General features: G+C 49.9%; 1 long non-coding RNA gene across 1 annotated transcript in view; it reads right to left on the reverse strand.

Moving 5' to 3' along the window:
* The window catches only part of LOC142591226 (uncharacterized), a 74,366-nt gene that overhangs the window by 6,531 nt on the left and 44,809 nt on the right, over positions 1 to 23,026 (reverse strand). The window contains exon 2 of the long non-coding RNA XR_012830398.1: positions 20,389 to 20,484. This is a non-coding gene — a long non-coding RNA (uncharacterized LOC142591226). The remainder of the gene's footprint in view (positions 1 to 20,388; positions 20,485 to 23,026) is intronic.

The following is a 23,026-nucleotide window of genomic DNA, read 5'->3' on the forward strand; positions in this document are numbered from 1 at the left end:
TCGGAATTAGAAACTCTGGCGACGAACCTGCCGGGTGGCAGCACTTGAGGGCACAGGCTGAAATTCAGAAGCGGAAGAACGAAGCCGTTATTAGTAATAGTCACCAGCGTATGCCGCAGAGCAACGTTCCGGTTCAAAATCACGTCGACGATGGGGCGAAAGACATATTCACCGTGAGCAATCTACGGCTGCACGGTGACAGCGGCGTAAGTGACTGTTTCAAGTGACAGACGCACATCGTGAAGCGAACACAAGTGCGGTGGAGCGGTGCTCGGAGCATCGGCGACTTGAGGCAGCTGCATCTGATGAACGCCGGTTGCGCAGTCGATGAGAGCGGAATGATGGCAAAAAATTCCAGTCCAAGGATGACGTCGTGAGGGCACTTGTCGGTCACAGCAAAGAGAACAGAAGTAGGGCGGCCGGCTATACATAAACGCGGAGTACACATTCGAAGAACAACCAGCACGCCACCGTCGGCCATACGAAGCACTCAGGCAGCGGCCGGGGTGAAGACCTTTTTTTAAACTTCTACGTATGGTAGCACTCATCACAGATACGGGGACTCTATTGTCGACGAGTGCTTGGACAGGTGCGCCGTCTATTTTAACGTCAAGTACACCCCTCTTTGTGGGCATAGACAGAAAATTTGCTGCAGTAGTAGGCAATGCAACACCACCTCCGAGGACTGGATTTCTTAGTTTACCGAAAGGGTGCGGTCAAAAGCCTCACGGGACGAAAGGCGACGTGGTTGCCACAACCGGTAAGGCGGAAAACGAGTTTGCGGTGAACGAGACTGGTGTCCGCGCGGCGATGAAGAGCGACTGCACCACGTGTTCCTAGCAGAGTTGTTGGCGCTGTTGGGCTTAGCGGTAGGCAAAACATTGCGGGTATTTCCATTAAAACGGCTCAGGTTGGTCGGCGTGCGAGATGTTGAGGTCTACGAGTTGCGACATCGGGCAGCACGACCAATGCGGCGAGAGGTTAAACATACCGGCTGGTCGCCCGCAGTTCTCCACTCACTCGTGTTGCGATAAAGCGGAAAACATCGTAGAGGTGGAGCGAAAATAGTAGAAGGGTGTTCGTTAGCTCTGGGATTGGCGACAGCACAGACGGAATGCAAACCAATCTTTTCAAATCCCTGGCGAGTGATGGCTTGTACGAGAGAAACTGAAAATGTGGTAGCATCAGGGCTCCGCGATTAGAGGGCTGCGGGCACCATCACGTCCAGTTCGCGTCGAATGATTCGCACCACGTCCTATAATGGCGACGCATGCTGCTGTGCGGCTTGATCTTCACAAGTCGGCGTTGCGGCAATATTGGGAAGTCTGGCGCATGGTTGCAAGACGTGTCGGCTTTTGGTGTACTCTAATTGTCGGCACTCTTTAATGATAGCATGAACAGTAGAGGAGCTTTTGCATGTGAGCAGATTAAACGCGTCATCAGCATTGCCTTTAAGCAAGTGCCCGACCTTCTCAGCTTCTGTCATGTCGTGATCGATTACGACAAGATCTCAGCACGTTCTGGATGTACGAGACATAGGACTCCGTGGGCGACTGGGCACGGGAGGACAGTTCCTGTTCTGCGGTAATTTTACGGCCAGCTGGTTTGCCAAACAGCTGTGCCAACCTATCTTGGCATTATTCCCAGCTGGTTAGCTCCTCTTCGTCGCTTTCATACCCCACCTTTACCGTGCCTCTTAGAGAGAACAGGTTCGCTAGCATGTGCGTAGGGTCCCTTCTATTGATTGCACTCACCGGCTCGAACATGGCCACCCACTCTTCAAGGTCGGCGCCATCGGTCCCATAGAGAGTTCCATGATTCTGGGCTACACAACGACACCCGAAGGTTACAGCTAGCGACGTAGCTGGCGACAATGACGTAGGAAGCGGTAACGTTGTTGATCCCGCGTGCTCACCGTCATTCATGGTGCGAACGGTGAAGCGACGTCCACTGCGGAGCTCCGTTTCCAGCGGTGGTACCCCGCTCCTCTCATTGATATGTTATGGGGCTGTTGAGAGTATACAGAGGGTGCATGTACAATATATATACAAAATTAGTCAGAGTAGTTAAGATGGCTGACCACCAAAAACAAGCAGCAGCCAGCGGATCGCGTTCTTTATTTCTCTTCCTTCATCCTTCCGTAACAGTATATATATATATATATATATATATATATATATATATATAGGAAAGCCTTAGGAGCTATGCAAAGGGGGAAGGCAGCTGGGGAGGATCAGGTAACAGCAGATTTGTTGAAAGATGGTGGTCAGATTGTTCTAGAGAAACTGGCCACCCTGTATACGCAATGCCTCATAACCTCGAGCGTACCGGAATCTTGGAACAACGCTAACATAATCCTAATCCATAAGAAAGGAGACGCCAAAGACTTGAAAAATTATAGACCGATCAGCTTACTGTCCGTTGCCTACAAAGTATTTACTAAGGTAATCGCAAATAGAATCAGGAACACCTTAGACTTCTGTCAACCAAAAGACCAGGCAGGATTCCGTAAAGGCTACTCAACAATAGACCATATTCACACTATCAATCAAGTGATAGAGAAATGTGCAGAATATAACCAACCCTTATATATAGCTTTCATTGATTACGAGAAAGCGTTTGATTCAGTCGAAACCTCAGCAGTCATGGAGGCATTACGGAATCAGGGTGTAGATGAGCCATATGTAATACTGGAAGATATCTATAGCGGATCCACAGCCACCGTAGTCCTCCACAAAGAAAGCAACAAAATCCCTATAAAGAAAGGCGTCAGACAGGGAGATACGATATCTACAATGCTATTCACAGCATGTTTACAGGAGGTATTCAGAGGCCTGGAGTGGGAAGAATTGGGGATAAAAGTTGATGGAGAATACCTTAGCAACTTGCGATTCGCTGATGATATTGCCTTGCTTAGTAACTCAGGAGACCAATTGCAATGCATGCTCACTGACCTGGAGAGGCAAAGCAGAAGGGTGGGTCTGAAAATTAATCTGCAGAAAACTAAAGTAATGTTTAACAGGCTCGGAAGAGAACAGCAGTTTACGATAGGTAGCGAAGCACTGGAAGGGGTAAGGGAATAAATCTACTTAGGGCAGGTAGTGACCACGGATCCGGATCATGAGACTGAAATAACCAGAAGAATAAGAATGGGCTGGGGTACGTTTGGCAGGCATTCTCAAACCATGAACAGCAGGTTGCCACTATCCCTCAAAAGGAAAGTGTATAACAGCTGTGTGTTACCAGTACTCGCATAAGGGGCAGAAACCTGGAGGCTTACGAAAAGGGTTCTGCTGAAATTGAGGACGACGCAACGAGCTATGGAAAGAAGAATGATGGGTGTGACGTTAAGGGATAAGAAAAGAGCAGATTGGGTGAGGCAACAAACGCGGGTAAACGACATCTTAGTTGAAATCAAGAAAAAGAAATGGGCATGGGCCGGACATGTAATGAGGAGGGAAGATAACCGATGGTCACTAAGGGTTACGGACTGGATTCCAAGGTAAGGGATGCGTAGCAGGGGGCGGCAGAAAGTTAGGTGGGCGGATGACATTAAGACGTTTGCAGGGACAACATGGCCACAATTAGTACATGACCGGGGTAGTTGGTGAAGTATGGGAGAGGCCTTTGCCCTGCAGTGGGCGTAACTAGGCTGATGATGATATATATATATATATATATATATATATATATATATATATATATATATATATATATATATATATATATATATATATATATATATATATATATTCTAAAGGTGTTTATTAGGCAGAGCTCGGAGCAGCGCAACGTCGACGGGCAGGGCAGTGACAGCTTCCAAGCACGAGAGCCGTTGCTGAGCAGGAGCGCTCGACCCACTACCGTTTAGAGCCAGTAGCCTTGAACCCACTGCCGTCTCTCTTCGCTATAATCACCCCCCGGGAGCGAGAAGGGAGCCGTCCGGCGACCTAACAGCTCGTCACGATGAGCGGATAGTAGTAAGGCTTTAAACGGTCGACATGGACAATGTCTCGTCCACGGCGGCGCATGTCGTCAGATGGCTCAACTGGTTCGATGACATAGTTTACAGGAGATGCGCGTTCGAGAACACGATAAGGGCCTTCATACTTAGGGACCAGTTTTGATGAAAGGCCAGGGGCAGTTAGAGGAACTGAGAGCCACACGAGCGCTCCCGGATCGAAGGTGACCGTGGCAGTGGCGTCACCGCGAGTGCTCCTCTGGCGCTCTTGATCGGCGGAAGTAAAGGCCCGTACGAGGTCGCGGCACTCTTCTGCATGTCTGACCGTGGCAGAAATAGGCACGCACTCGGATGCATCCGGCCGGTACGGCAGAATAGTGCCAATGGTGTGCGAAGGGTGTCGACCATACAGCAAGAAATAGGGTGAAAATCCAGTGGTGCTCTGCGTAGCGGTATTATACGCGTAGGTGACGAATGGCAGAACGGCGTCCCAGTTCGTGTGGTCGGAGGCAACGTACATTGAAAGCATTTCGCCGAGCGTACGGTTGAAGCGTTCTGTGAGCCCATTCGTTTGAGGGTGGTACGCCGTAGTCGTACGATGAACAACGTGGCACTCTTTGAGAATCGCTTCAATGACTTCCGACAGGAAGACGCTTCCGCGATCGCTGAGCAGTTCTTGAGGTGGACCATGCCGCAGGATGAATCGGCGTAGCAGGAATGATGCAACATCGCGCGCTGTAGCTGCTGGGAGAGCGGCGGTTTCGGCGTATCGTGTAAGGTGATCTACTGCCACAATGGCCCAGCGGTTACCAGACGACGTCAGGGGAAGTGGCCCATACAAATCGATGCCAACGCGCCCGAACGGCCGGATAGGGCAGGGTAGAGGCTGCAGACCAGCTGGCGAGTGGTGGGGTGAAGATTTTCGGCGCTGGCAGTCGGGGCATGAGCGAACGAACTTTTGAATGTAGCTGTACATTCCCCGCCACTACTAGCGTCGTCGGAGGCTCTGGTAGGTTTTGAAAAGTCCTGAGTGAGCACACTGTGGATCAGAGTGGAACGCTGCGCAGATGTCAGAACGCAGGCTTCGAGGTACAACTAATAACCACTGGCGGCCGTCAGAGGTGTAATTGCGTCGGTGAAGCAGGTCTTCTCGAATGGCGAAATGGCGAGCTTGACGGCGTAATGCACGAGTGGTTGGCTGCGATGACGGATCAGCAAGGCAATCTATGATGGAGGCAATCCAGGGGTCCTTGCGCTGCTCAGAAGCGATGGTCCCAATGTCGACGGAAGAAACGTCAAGCTGGGATATTGCGCAGCAGGGATTGTCGACTGGCAAGGGAGAACGTGAGAGGGCGTCAGCATCAGCGTGCTGGCGTCCGTTCCGGTACAGTACGCGGATATCGTAATCCTGTAAGCGAAGCGCCCAGCGGGCGAGACGGCCTGAGGGATCCTTCAATGACGACAGCCAGCATAGTGCATGGTGGTCCGTGACGACATCAAATTGTAGACCATACTTGGTAGGCCAACTTGGTAAGCGCCCAGATGATCGCCAGGCATTCTCTTTCCGTGACGGTGTAGTTGGTCTCGGCTTTAGTGAGCATACGGCTTGCGTATGCCACAACATATTCAGGAAACCCTTCTTTGCGCTGCGCTAGGACAGCGCCGAGGCCAACACCGCTGGCATCTGTGTGTACCTCAATAGGTGCCGTTGGGTCGTAGTGGCGCAAAATGGGAGGAGACGTCAGCAAACGACGGAGCTTAGTGCACGCCTCGTCGCACTCGGACGACCACGAATGGAGAGGTCCGTTGCTGCCAAGGAGCTTCGTCAGGGGCGATATGACGGCGGCGAAATTGCGAATGAAGCGCCTGAAGTAGGAACATAAACCTACAAAACTGCGCAGTTCTTTGACGGACGTCGGTTTAGGACATTCAGCTACCGCACGAAGTTTGTCCAGATCGGGGAGGATTCCATCCTTCGAGACGACGTAACCTAGTATCGTGAGCTGCCGCGCTGCAAATCGGCACTTCTTTAGGTTCAGTTGGAGGCCAGCGTTTGCTAAGCACGTCGAAACACGCCGTAGGCGTTGAAGGTGCGAGGTAAAGTCAGAGGCAAAAACAACAACGTCGTCGAGATAACATAAGCACGTGTGCCACTTCAAACCGCGGAGAACTGTGTCCATCATGCGTTCAAAGGTTGCTGGCGCATTACAAAGTCCAAACGGCATGACGTTAAATTCGTATAAACCGTCGGGTGTGACAACGGCTGTCTTCGGCCTATCGACGTCAGCCATGGGTACTTGCCAATAGCCGGAGCGTAAATCTAGAGATGAAAAGAATTCTGCTCCGTGTAGGCTATCGATGGCGTCATCGATTCGCGGCAGCGGGTATACATCTTTGCGAGTGATCTCGTTCAGGCGCCGATAGTCCACACAGAACCGTACCGAGCCGTCTTTTTTCGTAACAAGGACGACAGGAGATGCCCATGGACTGTTCGAGGGTCGGATCACTTCGCGGTGAAGCATATCGTCCACTTGTTCATTAATCACACGACGTTGTGTGGCAGAGACGCGATATGGTCGTTGCCGCAATGGCGGTTGGGAGCCAGTGTCAATATTGTGCGTGACAGCAGACGCCCGGCCAAGGGAAGGTTGCCCGACATCAAAAGAAGAACGAAATTCTTCTAAGATGCGCAGAAGCTGCGAACGCTGAGGTGGGGTGAGGCCATCGACAATAGATGAATCGAACACACCTGTGGGCAAAGGGTCCGACGTAGAGAGAGAACCGAGCGTGTTGTAACTGGCGCAGGACGTGTCTTCGGGAACATCCGTAATTTGTACGGCGTCGATCACTTCCACGTGGCCAAGACATTCGCCTTGAAGCAGCATCACAGGGTATGGGAAGGGGTTACAGACAAAAATAGCTGTGGAGCCCTGTTTGACGCTCACAGCCGCAAAAGGCAGCAGCAGATCTTTTCGAGTATAAAAGTTGCCCGACGGAGAAAGTAGTGCGATGGCGTCAGAGAGGCTGCTGCACTGCATTGATACAATCAGTGACGAGTTGGCAGGAACGTTTGTGTCGTGCCTGACGAGTAGTTTGTTCGCAAAAGAAGCATTATCGGCAAGCGTCATATCTGAGATCGGCGACAGTTCTAGTTCAGCCCGTGCGCAATGAATGACGGCATCGTGGCGTGCGAGAAAGTTCCACCCCAGGATAACTTCGTGGGAGCACGAGGAAATCACAATAAATTAGACGGCGTATACAACGTCCTCGATGTGAACACGAGCGGTGCACGCCGCAATCGGGTGAATACGCTGTGCGCCTGCTGTTCGGAGGGCGAGTCCAGCAATGGGCGTCGTAACCTTTCGAAGGAAGCGACAAAGCTTTGCGTCCATAACTGATATGCGGCTCTGGTATCCACGAGGGCATATGTGCGCACACCGTCAACTAACACGTCTATCACATTGGTCGGGCTACGTTGAGGACTTCCGCGTTTCGATGGGGTCGCAGTCCTTGCCTCATGGACTGCGACGATTAGTTTTCCTCATCCCGAGCTTCGGGCCGAGGCCGCATCGGTGATGGGGAGCGTCGGCGTGGAGAAGTTGAGCGGCGGATGTTGGCGGACCGGCGGAATGGTGGTGACGCAGCCCGAGGTTCGTCGTCGTAATAAGGGCGCGGAGAACCCACCATAGAACTTGGCACATATGGTGTAGCGCTAGGCGACTGCACGCGACTACAGTAGCGTGCGACGTGGCCTGCGTAGTCGCACGCAAAACATATCGGTCGATTGTCCGCTGTACGCCACCGAGTCGTTGCGGCAGGTCCCATCCATGTGGAAGGACGCGTTGGACGTGGCGGCTGGTGAATCGATTGCATAGCAGGCTGTTGTCGGGGCATAGCGAGGACTTCGGCGTACGTGAGAGGTCCCCGTTGAGGGAGTTGTTGAGGCTGGGTGACGACTTCGGCGTAGCTGAGTGGCACAGCCGTCGGGATCTGTTGGGGCCTGGCCATGACTTCGGCGTAGCTGTGAGGCGCAGCCGCAGGAACACGCTGGTGGTGCTCAGGCAAGACCTCGTGCAGTTCTTGCGCTATGACACGGCCAAGCGGAGGTGGAAAACTTGGCGTAGGTGCGTGTGCCGACTGCGGCTGTGCAAAATCCATCAACGAGAGTTGCCGGGCAACTTCCTCGCGGACCAACGCCTTCATTTCTGCGAGCAACGCTGCCTGGTTGGACATGGCAGCCAAACCAGCGAGGTGTTCGTCACGCGGTAGAGATCGACGGGTCAGTGACCGCTGCCTGCGGAGTTCTTCATAGCTCTGACACAGTGTGACAATTTCAGCCACAGAGCGTGGAGTTTTGGCCAGCAACATGTTAAAGGCGTCGTCTTCTATGCCCTTCAGGATGTTTCGGATTCGATCAGACTCCGCCATGGTCGAATCGACTTTCCTGCATAGGTCCAGGATATCTTCGATATAGCTGGTGAACGTTTCACCTGGCTGTTGAGCTCATTCTCGCAAACGTTGCTCGGCACGCAGCTTGCGAACAGCAGGGCGACCAAATACATCGGCGAGGGAAGTCTTAAATTCCGACCATGTCTGGAACTCTGCTTGATGGTTGTTATACCACAGGCTGGCAACTCCAGCGAGGTAGAACAGAACATGGCTCAGTTTGACCGCTTCGTCCCACTTGTTATGGTCGCCTACCCTGTCGTACGCCGTGAGCCATTCGTCCACGTCAGTGTCGTCTGCTCCAGTGTAGATAGGAGGGTCGCGATGACGAGGCACCCCGGGACACGCAGTGGGTGCAGGAAGAGGCGTTTGCTGGGAGGCGTCTTGGGGCATGGTAGATGGTAGGGTACGAGACCGGAGTTCCAGGATGATCGTCTGAGGGTACCCCGCACACTCCACCAATTCTAAAGGTGTTTATTAGGCAGAGCTCGGAGCAGCGCAACATCGACGGGCAGGACAGTCACAGCTTCCAAGCACGAGAGCCGTTGCTGAGCAGGAGCGCTCGACCCACTACCGTTTAGAGCCAGTAGCGCTGAACCCACTAGCGTCTCTCTTCGCTACAATATATATATATATATATATATATATATATATATATATATATATATATATATATATATATATATATATATATATATATATGTGCTGCCGCTAGGTCTCACGAGCCAGCGCTGAAAAAAGAAGTTGGAACTGGAACACGCGCTCAGCAAGAGACGGGCGCTGAAGTAGAAAAGGTAGAAGCTGAGGACGCCGGCTTGAATTATTGCACGCCATCTTGTACAACTGCGTCCCTCGCCGACACCGGGTACCACGTCCATTGTCTTTTCGTGACAAAACTGGTGGAGGTGTTGGGTACGGTTTATCCGATGCCACAAACCCCTCCTGGTAGCAGGAGTACCAGCCCTATCCTAGTGAATAACCCTGTTCACCGGGCAAGCAAGAGAATACGAGGATTACCTCCGGAGCTTGATCATCTCTCCGCAACAACATCGACGCCCCCACACACCGGTATGGAAGGAACGTCAACGTCCCTACCGACCATTAGGCAAGGTACGGCCACAACGGCAACGCAGTATCTGCTCCAGAATCTCCGACTGCCGAAAGTGTTCCACGGAGATATCTTCGAGGGTGTAGAAGACTGATTAGCCCAATTTAAGCGCGTTGCCGAGATAAATTAATGGAGCGACGCGGTGAAGTTAAGGAACGTCTACTTCAGCTTGGAGGACGGTGCCCGCACTTGGTACGAGAACCGAGAAGGGCTCATCAAATCATGGCGCGAGTTCCATCTTGCCTTGCTGGAGACCTACACCAATGCTGATCGCCTCGAGCGAGCCGAACGGGCGCTCCAATCCCGCATTCATCAGCCGAACGAGAGCGTGACGTCGTACGTCCACGATATTACGCGCCTCTTCCGTCGGGTGGATCCAACCATGTCTGAGGAAAAGAAGCTGCGCCATCTATTTGCTATTTGCTATTTGCTATTGCTATTTGCTATGAACAAGGCCAGCTATTTGCTGGCCTTGTTCGAAGCCCGCCGAAGACCGTGGCTGAATTCTTAACCGAAGCCACCACGATGAAAAAGATGCTACACCAGCGCTCAACTTTCTATGAAAGGAAATTGAACCCAACTTCACCTTCGGACCAGCGCTCAGCTCCGTATGACAAGCACGTGAAAGCTGCTTCATTGACGGACGCGATTGCCGTTGGAAACGTGGACGTTCTCCGAGATCTTATCCGCTCTGTGGTGTGTGATGAGCTTAAACGGCTCACCTGCCCGCCTCAGCCCACGCTAGGTTCCATTTCTGCCCTTGTGAGGAGCCAAGTACAGCAAGCGATCCAATGTCCCGTCCCAAGCAACAATGCGACGCCTGTGACAGCACAGTTGCAGCGGCCGTCGTATGCGGAAGTTTTGAGGCAGTCCCTGTCCCCGCTTTGACCCATTTCAACCCCGCCACGCCTTACGCCGCGTCATACTTCCCGCCGCTCCCATCGGTGCAACCAATCCAACGTATGGAGTATCGTCGCCCGCTCGAAAGGAAATCTGACATCTGGCGTACCCCGGACAGAAGGCCTGTGTGCTATCATTGTGGAGAAGCTGGTCAGGTATACCGCGAGTGCCCATACCGCCGCCTCGGGCTGCAAGGTTTTGCCGCGGATACACCAAGGCCCAGATATGGCGAAAGTACTAGGGCGATTGAAGAATACTTGACCCAGCAGAGTAAGCCACTGTTCCCGCGGCGGCAGTCGCACTCGCCGTCCTCCAGGCGTTCTTCCTCCGCTCCTAGAAGCCCTCCAATGGCAGCGCAGGGACGATCGCCAAGCCCTCGCCGGCAAAACTAAGAACAGCGACCTTCGGGGGCGAGGCCGCTGATCATTGCCCTTCCGAAGACCTCCCATCGACGCGAGCACGGTCTATTCAGCACGATTCAATGACGACAGCAGCCGAACTCAGCGACATACTCTCGCTTGACATACCTGTTATGCTCGACGGCCGCCATGTTAGTGCTTTATTGGACACGGGGGCCGACTACTCAATACTGTGCGGAAAAGAAGCGGCGGAACTTAGAAAAGTTATCGCGCCTTGGTTTGGAACTCAAACTCGTAATGCTGGCGGGCATGTCGTAACGCCGTTGGGCATGTGCACGGTCAGAGTATAAATTCGTGGGTCCACGTTTCCAGCCAGATGCCTTATACTCCGCGATTGTTATCGGGACCTCATCTTGGGCGTCGACTTTCTGCGAGGGTATGGTGCCATTATAGACCTCCGGGAGCGCACAGTGACTTTTTCGACAGAAAGAGCAGCGAACAACCGCGACAATAGCCGACGTAACGCGCTTCGAGTTTACGCCGACAGTGTAACTGTACCACCACACGCAAGTGTCCTGGTAATGGTCGTATGCGACGATCTGCGTGACGGCGAAGCTGTTGCAGAGGCCAATTCCTCCCTTATGCTGACTCATGGTATATGTGCAGCCCGCAGTCTCATTATGCTTCGACGTGGACTTTCGGCGCTCCGCGTGACGAATTTCAGCCAGGAACATCGGCACCTATTTCTTCGTACTACAATCACTTTCGCTGAGCCCATGTATTAGATTGTGGGGTTTTACGTGCGAAAACCACTTTGTGATTATGAAGCACGCCGTAGTGGGGGACTCCGGAAATTTCGGCCACCTGCGGTTCTTTAACGTGCACCTAAATCTAAGTAGACGGGTGTTTTTGCATTTCACTCCCATCGAAATGCGGCCGCCGTTGCCGGGATTCCATCCCGCGACCTCGTGCTCAGCAGCCTAACACCATAGCCACTGAGCAACCACGACGGGTTATAAACACACACACACACACACACACAAACACACACACACACACACACACACACACACACACACACACACACACACACACATATATATATATATATACACACTTTATGGCTAGGAATATTACCTCTCTGTGGTGGAGGACTACTTATTACAGGAGCGATATGCCATTGGCGAACAACCATAGCAAGCGACCGTAGATGTCTCTCAGGCGTAATTCAACTGTTCAATGAAACGGATTTTTGTTTTTACTGCAAGATGAAATTATGTCACGTATGTGTAAGCAGATAATCCCTTAGAAATGTAATTAAAAACGATAAGCGAATCCTCATTGCAAAGGGCATCCGCGTCGCCGGTGAATGCTCGCCATGTTGCCGTTGTTGTGGTCAGAGACAGAGGTAGGGGCAGAAAAAATACATTGTGGTGCCATAATACGAGCGGTTAATTACGGGCATTACGTTCGAAAGGTCGTTTCTTCTGGCGCTTGAACAAGAATGTTTGCATTAATTTATTGTTAAATCATGCTGTATGGCGAATTGTGCAAAAAAGAAACGATGTGAAAAGCTACGTAAGCCTAAGGAGGCCATGGTTAATTGTACTCCAGTCATGTTATACAAGACAGTACCATATCTTGGAAAGGTAATAGTATCTATGCACGATAGTTCACTTGTGTCTGGGTACGAATAATGGCGGACGAGCTTATTCGTTTGCACTGCACGCACAAGGGTACAAAGCCCTTTTCAGGCTCGGCGATTCTCCCTTCACAGACAAGTTGCGACACTGGAAAACTTATGCCGCGTAACTGGAAAATGCCTTCGTCGCACCGATCGGCCTCTGAGTAAAATATCGGCGAAGAGAAAAAGAAAATCGTCTCTTGTAGCCAGCCACTGAGATCGCGGGAATGAAAGAGACCGAAGGAATAAGGGCGGAAAGCGCTCCAGCTTGTAAACACATGGTTAGTCATTTTGCAAAATAGCCAGCCATGGCTGGCCGCATCGTTTATATTTGTTAATGTTTTCTGAACTCATGTTGTGCTTCGCACGAAGGCTTCAAAGCATGTGTACCGCAGATTTGGAGGCGATGTGCAATGCTATTGCTGGGGAGTTCCGTGTGTGTGTGCGTTTGGTGCGTTGGGGCGAGCCAATTCGCTCTGTCACTATGCGTGCGTAGAATTTTCTTTCCTCCACTATTCTTTTAGGTAGAATTAACCAGATCATTCCAGTCCGTTGCGAACTTCATTAGCGTCCGAGCAAAACAGCGATGTGTCTTTACCGGTGTATAAATGGGTGTGGCGCGATGAAGCTGATGAGCGCGACAGACGGCGTGCAATATGTAGCCCATAGTTCAAACCCTCGGGGCAAACATGCCCGCACTGTAGCTGTGAGTCCGACGGACCAGTCACTGCTAAGTAGCATTTCTTCGTTTTAGCTGCAGCGCAAGTGTTTGTAATGCTGATTGAGCACGGCGCTTAAGGAAATGCGAGTGTGTTTATTAATTTGAATGGAAGCTTGTCCACGCGTTTGCCATGTTATAAATGACGGCACTTGTGCTGCAGGCGACGAATTTCCATTTTTTTCAATACCCTCCAACTACGTTTGCGCTGGCCATTCAACTGGTATAAAATAGCGAAAACTAACGTGGCGAGCTTGAGTATATGCACCGCCCATATCGTGCGAGTTGGAGGACGTCAGTGTAGAGTAACGAGTAATCGGGCGTGTGCATAGCTACTTGGGAACGCGCGCATTTTGTCGCCAATTGGATCCCGCCTACACGTGCGCTAGAAAGATTGTGTTTGAACGCACATTTAAGGCAAGCCCTATGGCATTTTATAAAGCACATCATTTTATACATACAAAAACGTGCCCTTTGGCCCAGCTTTCCTTCTTTTTTGGCTCAGTGCCAGTAATGCGATTGACAACCAGAATACAACCCGCGCTCAGCCGCCTCTTAACACGATTCCGTCTTTAAACAAATTCGCAAGCGCATGGCGCCATCGTCGCGTTTAGCTTGTACAAACTGCTTGCGTGAAGCTCTATAATTGATGGTTCTAAAAAAAAAAACGTACTAAGGAATCCAAAAAGTGTAATAATTTTTATTGGTGGCAGAAGTTAAAATATATTTTTTTCAATAGAAGAGCGGTTTGCTCCTCCTGAAAACTTATGAAGTGAAGATATTTTCCGAGCCTTTAGGTGTTTCTTCCGATCATTTCAAAGTCTATCTAGTAATGCCATACAGCTATGAAGACAATTGTAAGTGCTAGCTCCATAATCGAGTTCTGACAATAATTTTTGTCTCGTTTTTCTTAATTTGTGGGATAGCTGTCGAGTCAGCGATTACTATATGAACCCTCAATGCCCGCAAAGAGTAAAAACGTTCGGCAGGTTTTACACTCTTGTAATACAAAAAGGCAAAACCTGCTGCATATTTCGAAATGCGTGAAGTTATACAATCGGGGTTAGACTCGTGGTGACCCGCTGTGGTTGCTCAGTGGCTATGGTGTTGGGCTGCTTAGCACGAGGTCGAGGGATCGAATCTCGGCCGCGGTGGCCACGTTTCGATGGGGGCGAAAATACCTCTGTACTTAGATTTAGGTGCACGCTAAAGAACCCCAGGTGGTCCAAACTCCCATAGTCCCCCAATACGGCGTGCCTCAAAATTAGATCGTGGTTTCGGCATGTAAAGCCCCATAATTTATTTTTAATTTTTCATACTCGTGGCGGAAGATGTTTGAGACGCATTCTATAGGCCCCACATTATTCTACCTTATTTCGGTAGTTTGTGGATACTTGCACCTTCTTAGACCTTGGCTTTGTGACCCAGTTAGCGAATAGAAACTTGGCCATGTGGCACTGTTACTTTCGTGGGTACTGAATCTTACCAGGACAAGTTCGGGACGGTTTATCTGATCCCTGACACAATTTTAATTAATTTGGTTACTTTTGGAGATAATTTGCGGAACGCTCTCCGCGCCTCGCGCTGTGACGTAGTTAGCGAAAAGCATCTCCGCCGTGGTGACAGTTAGTTTGGCCTGTGCTGAACCTTACTGGGAAAAGTGCGTGACGCCTTTTATGGCTTGTAACACAGCATACCTCTTTCGGGACTAACGCTTGTCGAAAATGTGACTACCTATTCCAAATAAAGATGACAAGGAGCTTGTTGCTTGAGCTGGCAGGACACGCAAAAGAACAATAACGCAGAGGAGCTCAAAAACCAGAAACTCGTAACTCTCAAATTCCATCTTCTGAACGATTGAAAACAGGCTTAGCACCCATGCATTTGTCTTGAGTGCGAGTAGAAGGCATTCTACGAGCGTCTAGCATGGTCTGCTCGAGAGCCTATGTTGTGGCCTCCTTTTGTACGTAGCGTACCATCGCGTCGACAGAGGTCAAGTTCTTTTGAAAACGCGGTGTCGCCTGGGGTGTACTTGTGCTCTTAAAGTGCAGGAAATGAGGCGCGGAAATTGGGGAACGATTGGACAGCAGATGCTTCCTTCATATTTTTTCGAGAGAAGCTGTGACCACCGCGCTGGGATTCTCTTGACGTCCGCAGCTTCGCCGAGCTGGGGGAGAGAGAGCTGAGAAAGAGTGAAAATAGAGTATGAAAATATCATCGCGCAGCACCCCATCGCGGCGAGGGTGGGTGCAGCCTTGCGGGGGAAGGGGGGGAGGAGCCGAGCTGGGTGTTAGAGCTGAGGGAGAGCGGAAGCAGAGTATAAAGTAGTATCGCGCAGCATAGCTACGCGGCGAGTGTGGGTCGAGCCTATAGGGGGAGAAGCTGCGGCGAGGCGGGGACACATGTAGTGTGACGTCATTCCTCTCCGCTAAAAGCTCACTTGCTTTCTTCGGCGGTCTTGCTTTCCGCATTGCGAAATGTTGGCACTACTGGCCTTCTTCCTGGTCCACTGGTCTCTGGTTTTTGCGATAGCAGAGTCGCGCATAATTTTTTTGGATTTGTTTAGGATGAGGAGGGAATTTTGTACGCATGTATGCAAAAGAAAATTGCTTGTGTTACTAATGCCTCCCATTCACCACTTTCTCATGTTTCGTCTCTACATGCAGTATTCATATAAGACGGCGGCCGCATTTCGATGGGGGCGAAATGCGAAAGCACCCGTGTGCTTAGATTTAGGTGCACGTTAAAGAACCCCAGGTGGTCAAAATTTCCGGAGTCCTCCACTGCGGCGTGCCTCATAATCAGAAAGTGGTTTTGGCACGTAAAACCCCAAATATTATTATTATTATTCATATAAGGGCTAAATACCAAAATGACCCATGCTTGTAATTTACTTTTTGAGCTGATGGCGTTTGGTAGAGCTACGTACGGAAACTACTGCTGCTTATCTGGTGTCACAAGTTTGGATGAATGAACAAAAAGCCCGAACGAGAATTTATATAGAGGTAAATAAACAGTTCCTCAATTCACAACTCCTCTTGCCGCTACTTTCTTAAATTGCACGCGGCCCTAATTCCATAGAAGCTTGTAAAGACTGTTCGTTAATTATCCTGTTTACTTAATAATAAAATAGATTCTACAGTAAAACTGCGCGCGGTTCAGCTGTAGAAGCAAAAACAAGAAGGATGCAGCCCTTACCAGCGCAGCCGGCGTAACGTGTTGCAGCTAGCGTTGATAACGCGAGCGCCCAAAATAGAAACCAGAAGTTTGGTTCACGGACCCGCCGTGGTTGCTCAGTGGCTATGGTGTTGGGCTGCTGAGCACGAGGTCGCGGGATCGAATCCCGGCCACGGCGGCCGCATTTCGATGGGGGCGAACTGCGAAAACACCCGTGTGCTTAGATTTAGGTGCACGTTAAAGAACCCCAGGTGGTCAAAATTTCCGGAGTCCTCCACTACGGCGTGCCTCATAATCAGAAAGTGGTTTTGGCACGTAAAACCCCAAATATTATTAAGTTTGGTTCACGTACCAATGCCGGCGGCTTGGTGTGCTGCAGTCGACTCCGCCGCTGGACTATATGGGAGCGTTCGCACTTGTTGAAGTTCTTTATCTATGCCCAGGTCGCCCCGATTCAAAGGTGGGCGATGAGGCTTGCCAGCTTATCAGTACAATCTGATGTTTCGAAGCGGTCGAAACATGCAAGCAGCAGACGCGTTGTCACGACTACCGCTGCCAATGAAAGAAAAAGATGAACTAGACAGCTTGACCGTTTTTTATGTATCGCCGCTCACCGCTGCACATGTGGCAAACGATACGAGCGCGACTTGCTACTGAGTACGTAAACAATCATAAGCTCTCTGGAAGGCCAAGCCAATACCTTGGCGAAATTCGACCTTTTTTCGTTCGCCGAGACAAACCGTCAATAGAGCAGGGATGCTTTACGACGGGTCGTAGGGTCATAGTTCCCAGGAGTCTGCAAGCAGAAGTATTCATCCCTCTACACAAGTTGAAACTATGTATGACCAGAATGAAGATGTTGGCGAGATCCTATGTTTGGTGCTCCAGTCTCGACGAAGAAGTAGAGAACACTGCAACAGTGCCACACTTGCCAAATCGCACTAACAGTGAAGCTCTTTCATTCACTGCAGCCATGTCCATATTCTACAGGCTTTAGGCAGCATGTTCACGTGGACTACGCTGCCAAAGACGGAACAAACCTTCTTGTACTAATTGACACGTATTCGAAGTGGATTGAAGTGTTTCCTATGAGTGCAACAGCAATCACCTAAAGCATTTCTAAATTGAATACTCTTTCTTGCAGCCTGCGGCTACGCAGAGAGCTGCTTTCAGACAACGGACCACAGTTCACCTCCGAGCATTTTTGCCCCTTCATGGAACAGCTGTGCATCCAAGATACGAGGACGCCTTCATATCAAGCAGCATCCAACGAGGCCGCAGAAAGACTCGTACGCACCCCAAAAACAGCATTGTTCAAGAAAGTTTTTCGCGACAACCTGGCAGGAGTCAAGCACATGACAAAATAATGACTCGACGATTTATTTCTTACGTGCCGGCACACCCGGAACTCAGTGACTGAAAAGGTCCCCGCGGAACTTTTGATGTCTAATCATGAACAAATGTACGCCAGCCAGCGCAGTCCAGGGAAATTATCAGCGCAATGCTTTTGCGTCAAGAATAATGTTTACGTCAAAACTACGAAATGAGAACATCAATCTTCACAAGACGTTGTTCACCAACTTGTGGGCCCGGCTACGTATCTTGTTAATATAGGCAACGCTGTATGATTTACTCACGTTGATCGCTTGCGGTCGCGATTGAGCACGGCATCAACATAACTTTTACAGGATGAGCACTTCATCCCGTCCTAGGACCACTGACAACGCAATCAGCATATTACGCATGAAAACGTGAAAGTAACAGATGTGGCCTCATCAGCACAGAAGCTAGCCGATCCAGCACAAGGTCCCCTACAGCGTTGCCTAGAATCTTGATGTGCCACCAGCCAGCCTGGTCACGTCACCACATCCCCAGCAAATATAGATACGGTCGTCGACAGGAGCATGCAAAATCTACACAGAAGAACCACAGTGTAAAGATGCCAAAGATACACCACCCACACTTCGGAGAAGCAACCACGTCCGCAGACCGCCCCACAGGTACACAGCTGAAGATTACGGAAAGGCCAACTAACCTATTTACGAAGTTTTTTAGGAGGGAACAAGGTTCCATTCTGATAAAAATTCGTTATACTAACGTAATCATCCTAGAGCTATATAAGCAGTGCATCTTTTGGAATACAGAAGTTCTTCACACCACATTGAGCTGGTTTGCGATCGTTCTGTTCACTATACACCAAAAACCATAATTTTCTTGTGGCCAGTTCATTCCAAATGAACCATTCTTTTTTCAAAGGAATTTAGATCATCGAGAAACCCGTACGATAGTGTAGGTTGACACTGGTGTGGCTGGACGCGGTCATCCTGGTCACCAATTTCTGGGCGGCGGCGCGAAGATGTAGCCACCGCAGCCACGGCTTATTTAGGCCGGTCAGGCATGGTACAGCGGAATCTCGGGAGCAGCCGACGCCGCGACCGCTCCAGTCGAGCGCGCTTGCGTGTTCCATTCTGACGCTACCTGCACGTGTGCCCATTTTCTTTTTTGCCTGCTTTCGAGGCGATAGTTTCGCGGTCACAAAAGTATGCTATACATTTGCAAGTAAAATTACGTACACACATTTTAAAAAATTTGACAAAAACTCTTGCTTTATTTCTTGTCCTAGACAACTGCCACTACGACTGGATTTCTATTCTGCTACTGATCCCCCGTTTGTTTACTGTTAAATATTCTAGTTCCAAAGAATAAATCACATGTTCACAAGTTTTATTTCACGAATACCACGGTTTTTTCCAGAAAAAGGTACAAAAGTGTCCTGTATTTCCCGTCTAAGAAAAATGCCAAAAGTGTTTTAAAATGCTTGATTTATCTGAACATCGAAGGATTATGGTATTTCTTGTGGTAACCATTGCAGTACATTTTCTGTTTTTTCGGTCGTTCGTTCACTGTTATGCCTCGACTTTCAGCTTTAATTCGCGATTTTTGCCCTCCTCAAGTCTCTTGATGGAGTGCACAATGAAACACAGGGGTCCAACATAGACCCTTAGGTGCTTTAGAACGGTTGAACTGTAGCGGCCGCCTTGAAACCTGCGTTTCTGTTCAAGTCGTCCGGTGATCCCCACTTGCAACACGGAAAAACGGACGAAGTAGGCCCTTGTCAGAAGCAAGGTACTCTCCGCAGAGAGCGCGCCATCATAAAGAAACAAAAGAGGAGCGCAAAGGATCTACAGAATCCTCCCTAACGTGTGAATTACAATACGTACAAAAAGAAGTGGCGCAACAAAAGAGAAAATCGTGTCACATTCGAGTATTGTTTGCTTGGCGCTCAATATGAAATTGAGAATTGACGCTGCGGCATGCCTTCTTTACGATTGACCCTGCAACTAAAAGGAATGAAATAAGTGTTTTCTAAGTTGCAGGTACCCAAGGGGTATATATTTCTTTAGAGCTATGGAGACGCGTTCTCAAAAGGTAATTCTTGTTATGGTCAAAACAAAGACTGACGCCCCGCCTCCTTAATCTCACTAATTGCGTTCCGCGAAAGACAGTTCGGCATGATGATGGCTAGCCGGTGGTTGTCTGCCGAAGATCGTGAATTTCATTACCAGCCTGTAGCGGTCGAGCGAAAAATAAAGTTACTGTTATATACGTACGATAATATAAGTTGACGGGCACGGACAGCGGCGTCTCTCGAAGCCCATGTGAGCCGTTTACTTGAGCTCGGGTGCTCAGATGCAATCATGTCTGCGCATTACTGCTAACCTTCCTAGTTGTGAAATTGGTGAAAAAAATATTTTCTTATAGCTACTTTTGATAGCAACGAGCGCTGACACGCTAACAGCCAGAATCCTGTTTAAGCAGTCACAGAGAATTATTGAAAGAACTCAGCTGTCGCGATAAGGAAAATAAGAATTACGACAGGCTGTGATATTTTTGATTATTAAAATAAATGAAAAGATACATGGCCGAACTAAGTGAAATATAGTAAAAATCGGCAATCAAAAGAACTGCGAAAGGAGCAGCAAACAGATTTCATTTGTTTACGAAGAAGGGCAGAAGAGAAAAAAAGCCCATTACCTGGAGTTTTTCTTAACGTCCCCATAACCAAGCAGGTTTCTTCAGCTGCAAAAAGCGTGAAGCTTCCACTTATATGCGGATCTCTATTATTACCATCTGTAAATACGAAGGATGTTAGAGCCGCGTTGATGAAAGAAAACTCCAATACATTTTTGTGCGTGTCTGCGATTAGGTCATTCATACAAACACTGGTTGTTGATGTGTCCGGGTTTGTTACATGTGCCTATTCCGAAATGGTAAAACAAATGTTCGTTGGTCGATCCTGATCTCTGTGCAAAAAATCAGGGCAGATCCAACGCATCTTCACGGAATCTGCAAACAGCTAGGCTTCGCGTAAACGAAGTGCCCTCAGCTACGTCGCGCGTACACGCGAACAGTATAGTCTGTCGCCTTAAAATGTGTTAAATCTACAAGGACGCGAAAGCTCTTCCAAAATTGAATTCCCCAAAGCTTTGCACTACCGTCTGAGCGGAATGGTCGCTTATCATATGTTTACCTCCCCGACATGAAACGTGCGACGTGTAATCTTGCGCCAACAAGCGAGAGAATCTGTGTCCTAGCACACTACGACGGCAGTCCGGGGTAGCATGGCGAAGGGGTAGCTATCCTAACAAAGGAGCCGTTTAGAAGTGGCCCTAAGCGTTACGTACATTAAAGGGCAAAATCTGAGAGCAGAATGTACGTAAACAAAAACTGGACTCAGCAATGCCTGAGTCAGTAAAAAAATATGCGTCAGACAGCCCTACAGTTTTGAGGCACTGAATAGTATGGCAACCAGAAAACCAATCTCGCAAGCTCCATTGGTGGCAAGAAAATCTTTCTTTTTATTACAAGCGTTCTACTATGCCGAATCATGCATTCGACGTTTACACCGCGTATTTGCCACTTTCACATTGTCTTTAAGACGGACTGGACTTAATACATCTGAAGGTGTGGTAATTAGTATCACGCTACTAGCTTTTTCGTGACCGTCTTCATCCTATACATGCAGCTTTATTGCAGGTCATCCTTGTATATGCATTACTTAACAAATTGTGCGTGGAAAGCTTTATTGAAGAAAGAAAATTGCCTGTGGTTTAGCTCTGGTTAATCCTAGTTGAATTGCGAAAGCAAGAGCTGCATGGGTACGCTTGTGGTGTTAGCTTGTGGTTAAGCATTTGGTTTAGCTCTATTGGATTGACACGACAAGACACATTGTTCAGGTAACGACTAAGTAACGTCTACGTAGCGTCTCATTCCAACGCTCTCGAGAACTCAAAGCGCTTTCTTTCGCGGCTGGAGTCCCTCCGGGACGCGTATTTAGAATTGCTCGTAGATACAGCGGGGCGTGCCACTTTTGACGGAGCTCGACGTTTCTGCGCAGGCGCGAGTAAGAGCGGGCGCGAGAGAGAAAATCTGCGGGCTTTTGCTCCTTGAATATATGACTCAGCCTAGGCACTACGGAGGAGGACGTTGTATTAGTTTGTCCCCTAGACATGTCGGCATTGCGGAGTTCGGTCGAGTTGGTTTATACGCTCCGCCGCTGGCTGCCCGCGCGGTGAGGCTGTGTCTGGCTGTGGTGAGGTGATCGCTGTGTCTGAAGGGACAATATTCTGACTGGTGTTTTGTAAGTCGCGGGTCGCTTTTTTCGTCGCCACGATAGATCGTATTTTTTACGAGCACTGCTCCAGGAGGGCACATGTAACCGGCAAACGGAGGCCTCGGGAGAGCACCTGAGGTTATATTAAAGCAGGCGGCGCAGGATCTCCGGAGCACCCAAGCGCTAGCGGGGGGATCAAAGCTCCCACGGACCAGTCCGGCTTCTAGCTTGGATATCCCCGTTGCCGCTTTTGTGTCCTGGAGGTGCCGCCAATAATGCGAAATAATGACACGTTGTTTTCATTAATAAAAACATGATCGATTAAATATGATTGCGTCGAGATGCCAACTTGCGATGCTTAGTTCAGCACAACCGCACCCCGCGACTTCTGCCGGCACGCGTAGGGACAAGCGCATACACCGCGCGCCAAGAAATTCCTCCGTAGTACCTAGGCAGAGTCGTATTTTCAAGTTGCAAAACTCTCCACATTTCCTCTCTCGCACCCGCTCTCACTCGCGCATGCGCGCAAACGCCCGTCGTCTCCGCAAGTTCCACGCCCCGCTGTACCTACGAGCAGTTGGAAATACGCCTCCGGGACGTGGCACGACTTCTTCAAGCCGCATCTTCGTTAAGACGCTTCTCGAGTCGTGCGGCGCGTTCTTTTGGAGTCTCTTGAGCGCGTTGTCTCTTCCTCGCTTCGTTCTGTCGTTGTTGCGTCTCTTTCACGTTCTCCACAGCGACTAAATACACTGAGGCGTACCACCCGCGAGGCGGCACCTCCTCTCCCTTTGCCCCAGCGGATCACATATAGTGGACCGAGCGGCGACGGCAGCGGCGTCGACGGCGGCGCATCTACTGGGCGTTGCGGCGTTGCTGCGGCGTTGCTAGGCAACGGCGGCTCAAGGTCGTTCGTCGACCACGGCTTATGGCATGCGGCATACGGCACACGGCGCGACGAGGCGTAATGGCTCGCTAGCTGGCGTAGTAAAGCTTTCGCTTTAGAAAAAACTAACGCTTAAGAAAAGGCTGCCCAAGGGTGGAGCCCTTGGCCTAGAGCTC

This window comes from Dermacentor variabilis, chromosome 8 (assembly GCF_050947875.1).
Source record: "Dermacentor variabilis isolate Ectoservices chromosome 8, ASM5094787v1, whole genome shotgun sequence".
Lineage (NCBI taxonomy): Eukaryota > Metazoa > Arthropoda > Arachnida > Ixodida > Ixodidae > Dermacentor > Dermacentor variabilis.